Below are 6,336 nucleotides of genomic sequence, written 5' to 3'. Positions count from 1 at the left end.
TCCCTTTTCATATCCCAACACATGCAAGAAGGATGGGATGACCATGAAAAGAATCCAGACTTGGTTAACTGTGGACTCACAAAAAAGAATGGTTGCCTAAACTAAGTAACGGTACTGCATTAAAGACAAATGAAGAGGTATTAAAAGGATGTAGCTAAATAGTTAACAATGTGGAATGGACTGCCTTTCTAAAAATAAAGCACACATATGGTTGTCTTTAAACTGAACAAGAGATGAATCATATTGAAAACCTCAAACATTGTATATCCACTAATTAGGAAAACTGATAGCTGTTTTTCTATTCACTCTGAGCCCAGAGTTAGTTATTAAATTGATAGTGATGAATAGTTTCATAGACAATGTCTGAAGTCATTTAGCAGTTCTTTGTTTAATCAACAGATGTTTACTGACTCTGATATGCCAAGCAGTCTACTAAATTCTAGGTATGTCATGGTAACAAATCTGACAACTCCTAACCTCATACCTATTTTTTCCACCTCCTTTGCCAAAAAACTGGCAGAGATCCATATTTGTGTCCACTCCAGAATACACTGGTCCAATGACATGCACTAATTATCTAACAATATCATTAATATTACACATAAGGACATTTTTGCTGAAACTAATAAAAAAATTGCTTCAGCAGTTCATTGATAAATAATTCCAGAAATCCAATCCGCATTAAGAAGAGGATATGGAATAAGTGTTATTTCTTTGTGATGTCAGTTGGATCTTAGCTGAAAGGAGAGTATACTAGAAAGATGTTTATCTCTGTTATATATACTACACAAAGATGTAGTAAACTGTGTGGAATATAACAAATTATGCATACCATTGTGAAGAATGGAAATTTCAGAACAGTAGATTGTGCTCATGTGGAACCTATACATAGTCCAAGAACATGAGGTTAGTATGGGGTTTAAAATGTGTATGTGTATGTCAGAGTTATATTCTCTCACCATACTTATTTAATCTGCTGAGCCCAGTCCAGATCAAGTTCATAAGTCTGATATTAGCCCATATGTCCAATAGTAGCCCATAAATTCTTCTTTAACTCATACAACACATGCAATGGCACAGAATGCAAGAAGATCACAGGCCAATGGACGGAAAGTCTAGTGGATCCAGTGGCAGTGGAAGCATCTCAGCACTGACGTGGGTTTTCATGTGGCTCCTCCAGCTCCAGGGCTCTGGCTCCATCAGCATAGCTCCATGTGGCTTGTCATCAGGAACACAAAGCAGAGAGAGAGTGGGTCTGGCTTCCAGTGAGTTATTTATCTCCTTCATGCCTCCAAATGTGGTCATCAAGCTGTGACCTGATTGACAGGTTAAACTCCACCCTTTCACTCTTAATAGTCTCAAGTTGACACAAGATTATGTAACTACCACATAGAACAAGAGCTTGGATGAATTCATCATTTTCCTCACGTATTGTCTTTATCTAGCTTTTGCTTGGGCTAACCTCCTAGACTGTGACTGGCCACACCTGTCTTGTTAGTGATAGTTTTTCCTTTTGGATTGACATTTTCTCCAGCCCTTTTAGTTGTCCTCAGCAGGAGCATTTGATTTTAAATTACTCAAATCTCTATTCTATAAAGAAAAATAAAACAAAAACAGCCCCTTGGCAGGCAATTTGATTCTGACTCATAGCAACCTTGTAGGACAGAGTAGAACTGATCACTTGGCTTGCCAAGATCGTAAATTGCTTCTTGGCCTTTTGGCTAAGATGAGGTGTAGTATCTGTTCTTATCAGTTTAATATCTGATATGTCCTCTATCTGAGGACAACATATTACATGTATTTTTGTAAATAGAGGTTGGACTAGGAGCTTGCTCCATCCACTCCACACATCAATCTGGTATTGCAGTACTTCCAGGAATGGTGCAGACCCTGCAGGGGGGCTTATAAGAATAGTTTTACTGGCATCTACTTCAGATATTACACAAATTATTTATATATATATATTTATTTTTAATCATTTTATTGGGGACTCTTACAGCAACCCTTACATCCATTGTGTCAAGCTCACTTGTGCATATGTGGCCATCATCCTTTTCAAAACATTTTCTTTCTACTTGAGCCCTTGGTATCAGCTCCTCATGTTTTCCGTCCTTCTCCCACCCTCCCACCCTCACGAACCCTTGGAACTTTATAAATTATTGTAATTTTCATACTTTACACCACCTACTGTCTTCTTCTCCTGTGGTCCTGCTGCTCCTCACCCAGGGTGTGGGGGTGGGGGTAGGTGCTATACATCAATCATTGTAATCAGTTCCCCTTTTATCCCCACCACTTTCACCTACCCACATAGTATTGCTGCCCCCATTGTTGTTCCTGAGGGGTTTATCTGTACTGGATTCTGTGTGTCTAGACTTCTTATCTATACTAGTGTACATGTTCTTGTCTAGCCAGGTGTATAAGTTAGAACTGGGGTCATGATGGGGCTGGGGGGGGCATTGAAGAACTAGAGCAGCAGTTCTCAACCTATCAGTCATGACCCCAGGGGTCACCCAATTCATAGCAATAGCAAAATTACAGTTATGAAGTAGCAATGAAAATAATTTTATGGTTGGGGGTCACCACAACATGAGGAACTGTATTAAAAGTGTCACGGCATCAGGAAGGTTGAGAACCACTGAGCTACAGGAATGTTGTATGCTTTATCAGTGCTATACTGCATCATGCCTGGTTCGTCCCTTCCCTGTGACCCTTCTGTGAGGGGATGTCCAATTGACTTCAGTTGAGCTTCAGGCTTCCACTCCAACTCCCCCTGTTTGCATCAATATGATTGTTTGTTTTGGGTCTTCTGATGCCTGATACCTGATCCTGTGGACACCTTATTATCACACAAGCTGGTGTACATTTTCCATATGGGATTCATTGCTTCCCAGCCAGATGGCCACTCGTGTATGTTCAAGCTTTTAAGACCCCAGATGCTCTACCTTTTGATAGCCGAGCACCATCACCTTTCTTCATCACATTTTCTTATGTACCCATTTTGTCTTCAGTGATCTTGTCGGAAAGGTGAGCATCACAGAATTCCAGGTTATTTTTTTTAAAAAAACTGTTCTTGCATTGAGGGAGGATGTGAGTAGAGGCCCAATGTCCATCTGCTACCTTAATACTTAACATATAAATATATGCACATAGATTTATGTCTCTATTGTTATATATATTTACATACATACACACCTGTATTTATATCTCTAGAAATGTCCTTTGCCTCCAGAGACTTAACTGCTTTACTACCCCTGCTGCTCTGTTGCATCCCACTGTGGGAGGGTCAGATCGGGCACAATTCCTGTACTGTGTCTCCAGTGTTTCCCCCGAAGTTCTATGGGTCAGTGAGGGGATGCTGTGTCATGTAGAGGGGCCAGCCCTACTGTCCTCTCTATGCATTGGCTGCTCCAAGCAGGAATACCATCCTTGGAGCCTGGTGGGCCAGGATGCAGTTGTCTCTCTCGCTCTCTCTCTCTCTCCCCCTCTCTTTCTCTCTCTCTCTCTCCCTCTCTCTCCTTCCTTCTTATTTTTCTCCCATGTGTTCTGAGCCGATTTACCCCTTTCTCTGAGCTGTATCTTCAGCGCTGTCCTCTGTAGTGCATTCTCCTGGCGAGATGGTCTACGGAGCTGGGATTGGAGCCTGCCCCTCAGACTTCTCTGTTCGCTGCTTCATGCTGGTCTTGTGCAATCATCACCCCAATCGATTTCAGAACATCTTCTTATTGTTCTTGTTACCACCTCATTTACCCCCATCCTTCCCTGCCATGCCCTTTGGCAATTATTAATCTTGTTACCATCTCTACAGATGTTCCTCTCCTGGATTTCTTATACAGAAAGTCATACACAACAGAAATAGGAAGTGTGTTAATAGTTAGGGATTATGTCAAGTAGGCACTCTTGGCTAAAGGTAGAGACAAACTTGTCAATCAAATGATAGCTTGATGACACCTCCTTGGAGGTCTGACCTTTTGTATGAGAGTGAGGGACTCTGGGAATTATCTCTTTCTCTATTGATTTACCGTCCTCCTCACTCGGACTTCCCTGGGACTCTGTGTCTACCTCCAAGGATGGCCTCATGAGTGCCACCTAGCCCTGAGAGCTGTTGGTGCCCTGTCATGCTTCCACCGACTTTGGATCCACATGACCCTGCACTCTCCCACCTGTCCTCTTCAGCTTCCTTGTTCACCATCTTCCTCACTGGTACGTGACTGACTACCTGAGTCGGAAAATGAACTTATGGTTTAGCTTATAATTGACTTGGTTTGAACCAGGATGCTTTGTTGATATATGATTTTTGTGATGGTTTGTTGTTAGGTACTGTCGAGTTGATTCCACCCCAGAGCAACCTTAGGCACAACAGAACCAAACACGGCCAGGTCCTCAGCCGTGCTCACAAGTAGTCCTATGCGGGGGCCCGTTGTTGCAGCCACAGGATCAATCTAGCTCATTGAGGGCCTTCCTCATTTTTGTTGGCCCTCTACTTTACCAAGCATGATGTACTTCTCCAGAAACTGGTCTTTCCAGACAACATGTCCAAAGTATGTAAGTAAGATGAAGTCTCACCATACTTGGTGCTAAGGAGCACTCTGGCCATACTGCTTCCAAGACAGATCCATTCATCCTTTTAGCAGTCCATGATACATTCAATATTGTTCTCCAGCACTGCAATTCAAATGCATTGATTCTTCCTCAGTCTTCTTTATTCAGTGTCCAACTTTCACATGCATATGAGGCAATGGGAAATCTCATGGCTTGGGCCAGGTGAACCTTAGCAATAGCTTTGCTTTTCAATACTCTAAAAAGGATTTGTGCAGTAGATTTCTCTAATGGAACTCATCATTTGATCTCTTGACTGCTGTTTCCATGAACAAGGAAGACAAAATCCTTGACAACTTCGGATTTTGTCCATTTGTTATGATTTTACCTATTGGTCCAGTTATGAGGATAATAATCTTCTTTATGTTGAGTTTTGACTCATACACTGTACTCTGCAATTCTTTACCTTCATTAGCAAGTGCTTCAAGATCTCCATTGGCAAGTGTTTCACATTCTCCTCCCTTTCAGCAAGTAAGGTTTTCTCATGTGCATATCAAAGGTTGTTAACAAGCGTTTCTTCGCTATTGATGCCACATTCTTCTTCATGTAATCCCGTTGTTCAGATTACTTTCTCAGTATACAGATTAAAAAAGATGGTGAGATGATACAAGCATGTACCCCACCTTTTCTGACATTAAACATGCAGTGTTATCTTGTTCTGTTCACAAAACTGCCTCTGGATCCATGTTTAAGCTCTTCATGAGCACAATGTAGTGTTCTGGAATTCCTATTCTCATCAAGGTAATTCATATTTTGTTATGATGCACACAACTGAATTCCTTCACATAGTGACTAAAACACCAATAAGCATCTTTCTAGTAGCTCTGCTTGCAGCCAAGATCCATCTAACCTGAGCAATAATCCCTGGTTCTACATCCTTTTCTGAATCTGGCCTGAACCTCTGGCCATGTCCTACTGCATGCATTGTTGGATGATCTTCACCAAAATTTTACTTGTATGTGATATCAATGATAGTGTTCAATAGTTTGAGCTTTCGATTGGGTTACCTTTTGTTGGAATCATTGAAAATATGGATCTCTGCCAGTCAGTTGAACAAGCAGCGGCCTCCCAAATGTCCTGACATAGATTAGTAAGGGCCTCCAAAGCCTTATCGGTTTGTTGAAACACTTCAATCGCTATTTTACCAATTCCTGGAGCTTTATTTTTTGCTAATACTTTCAGTGCTGCTTAAATATCGTCTTTCAGCACCACTGGTCTTTGCTCATACACTGTCCCCTGAGATAGTGGAATGTTGCCTACGTCTTTTTGGTACAGGGACTCTATGTGTTCTTGCTATCTTCTTTTGATCATTTCTACATCATTTAATATTTTGCCCATAGAATCTTTCAATATTGTAACTTGAGGCTTGAATTTTTCTGGAGTTCTTTCAGGTTAAGAAATGCTTACGAGCTTAAGAGTGTGTTCTTCCCTTTAGGTTTTCTAACTATATGTCTTTGTACACTTATTTGTAATATTTGGTTTCGTCTTCTTGAACTGCCCTTTGAAATTTTCTATTCACTTATTTGATTTCATCATTTCTTCTCTATGATTAAGAGCAAGATCCAGAGTCTCTTCTGACACCCGCTTAGATCTTTTCTTTCGTTCCTGTCTGTGTAATGAACTTTTGCTCTCTTTGTGAATGATGTTCCTGATGTCTTCCCACAGTTCACCAGCTGTTGTCATTAATGTTCATTTTGTCAAATATGTTGTGTTAGTCTAGGTACTTTGGAGAAACAAATC

At 41.0% G+C, this 6,336-nt stretch overlaps 1 non-coding gene across 1 annotated transcript; it reads left to right on the top strand.

The window, feature by feature from the left end:
* Nucleotides 1-1,701: 1,701 nt before the first annotated feature.
* Nucleotides 1,702-1,892, top strand: LOC115873456. The gene has a single exon (XR_004048450.1). It is a non-coding gene; the product is annotated as a U2 spliceosomal RNA (small nuclear RNA).
* The last annotated feature ends 4,444 nt before the right edge of the window (nucleotides 1,893-6,336 follow it).

This window comes from Echinops telfairi, unplaced genomic scaffold (assembly GCF_000313985.2).
Source record: "Echinops telfairi isolate 266 unplaced genomic scaffold, ASM31398v2 ScPeMD7_7468;HRSCAF=8506_0, whole genome shotgun sequence".
Classification (NCBI taxonomy): Eukaryota; Metazoa; Chordata; class Mammalia; order Afrosoricida; family Tenrecidae; genus Echinops; species Echinops telfairi.
The sequence above is the reverse complement of the archived record's forward strand: the minus strand, read 5'-3'. Positions and strand labels throughout refer to the sequence as shown.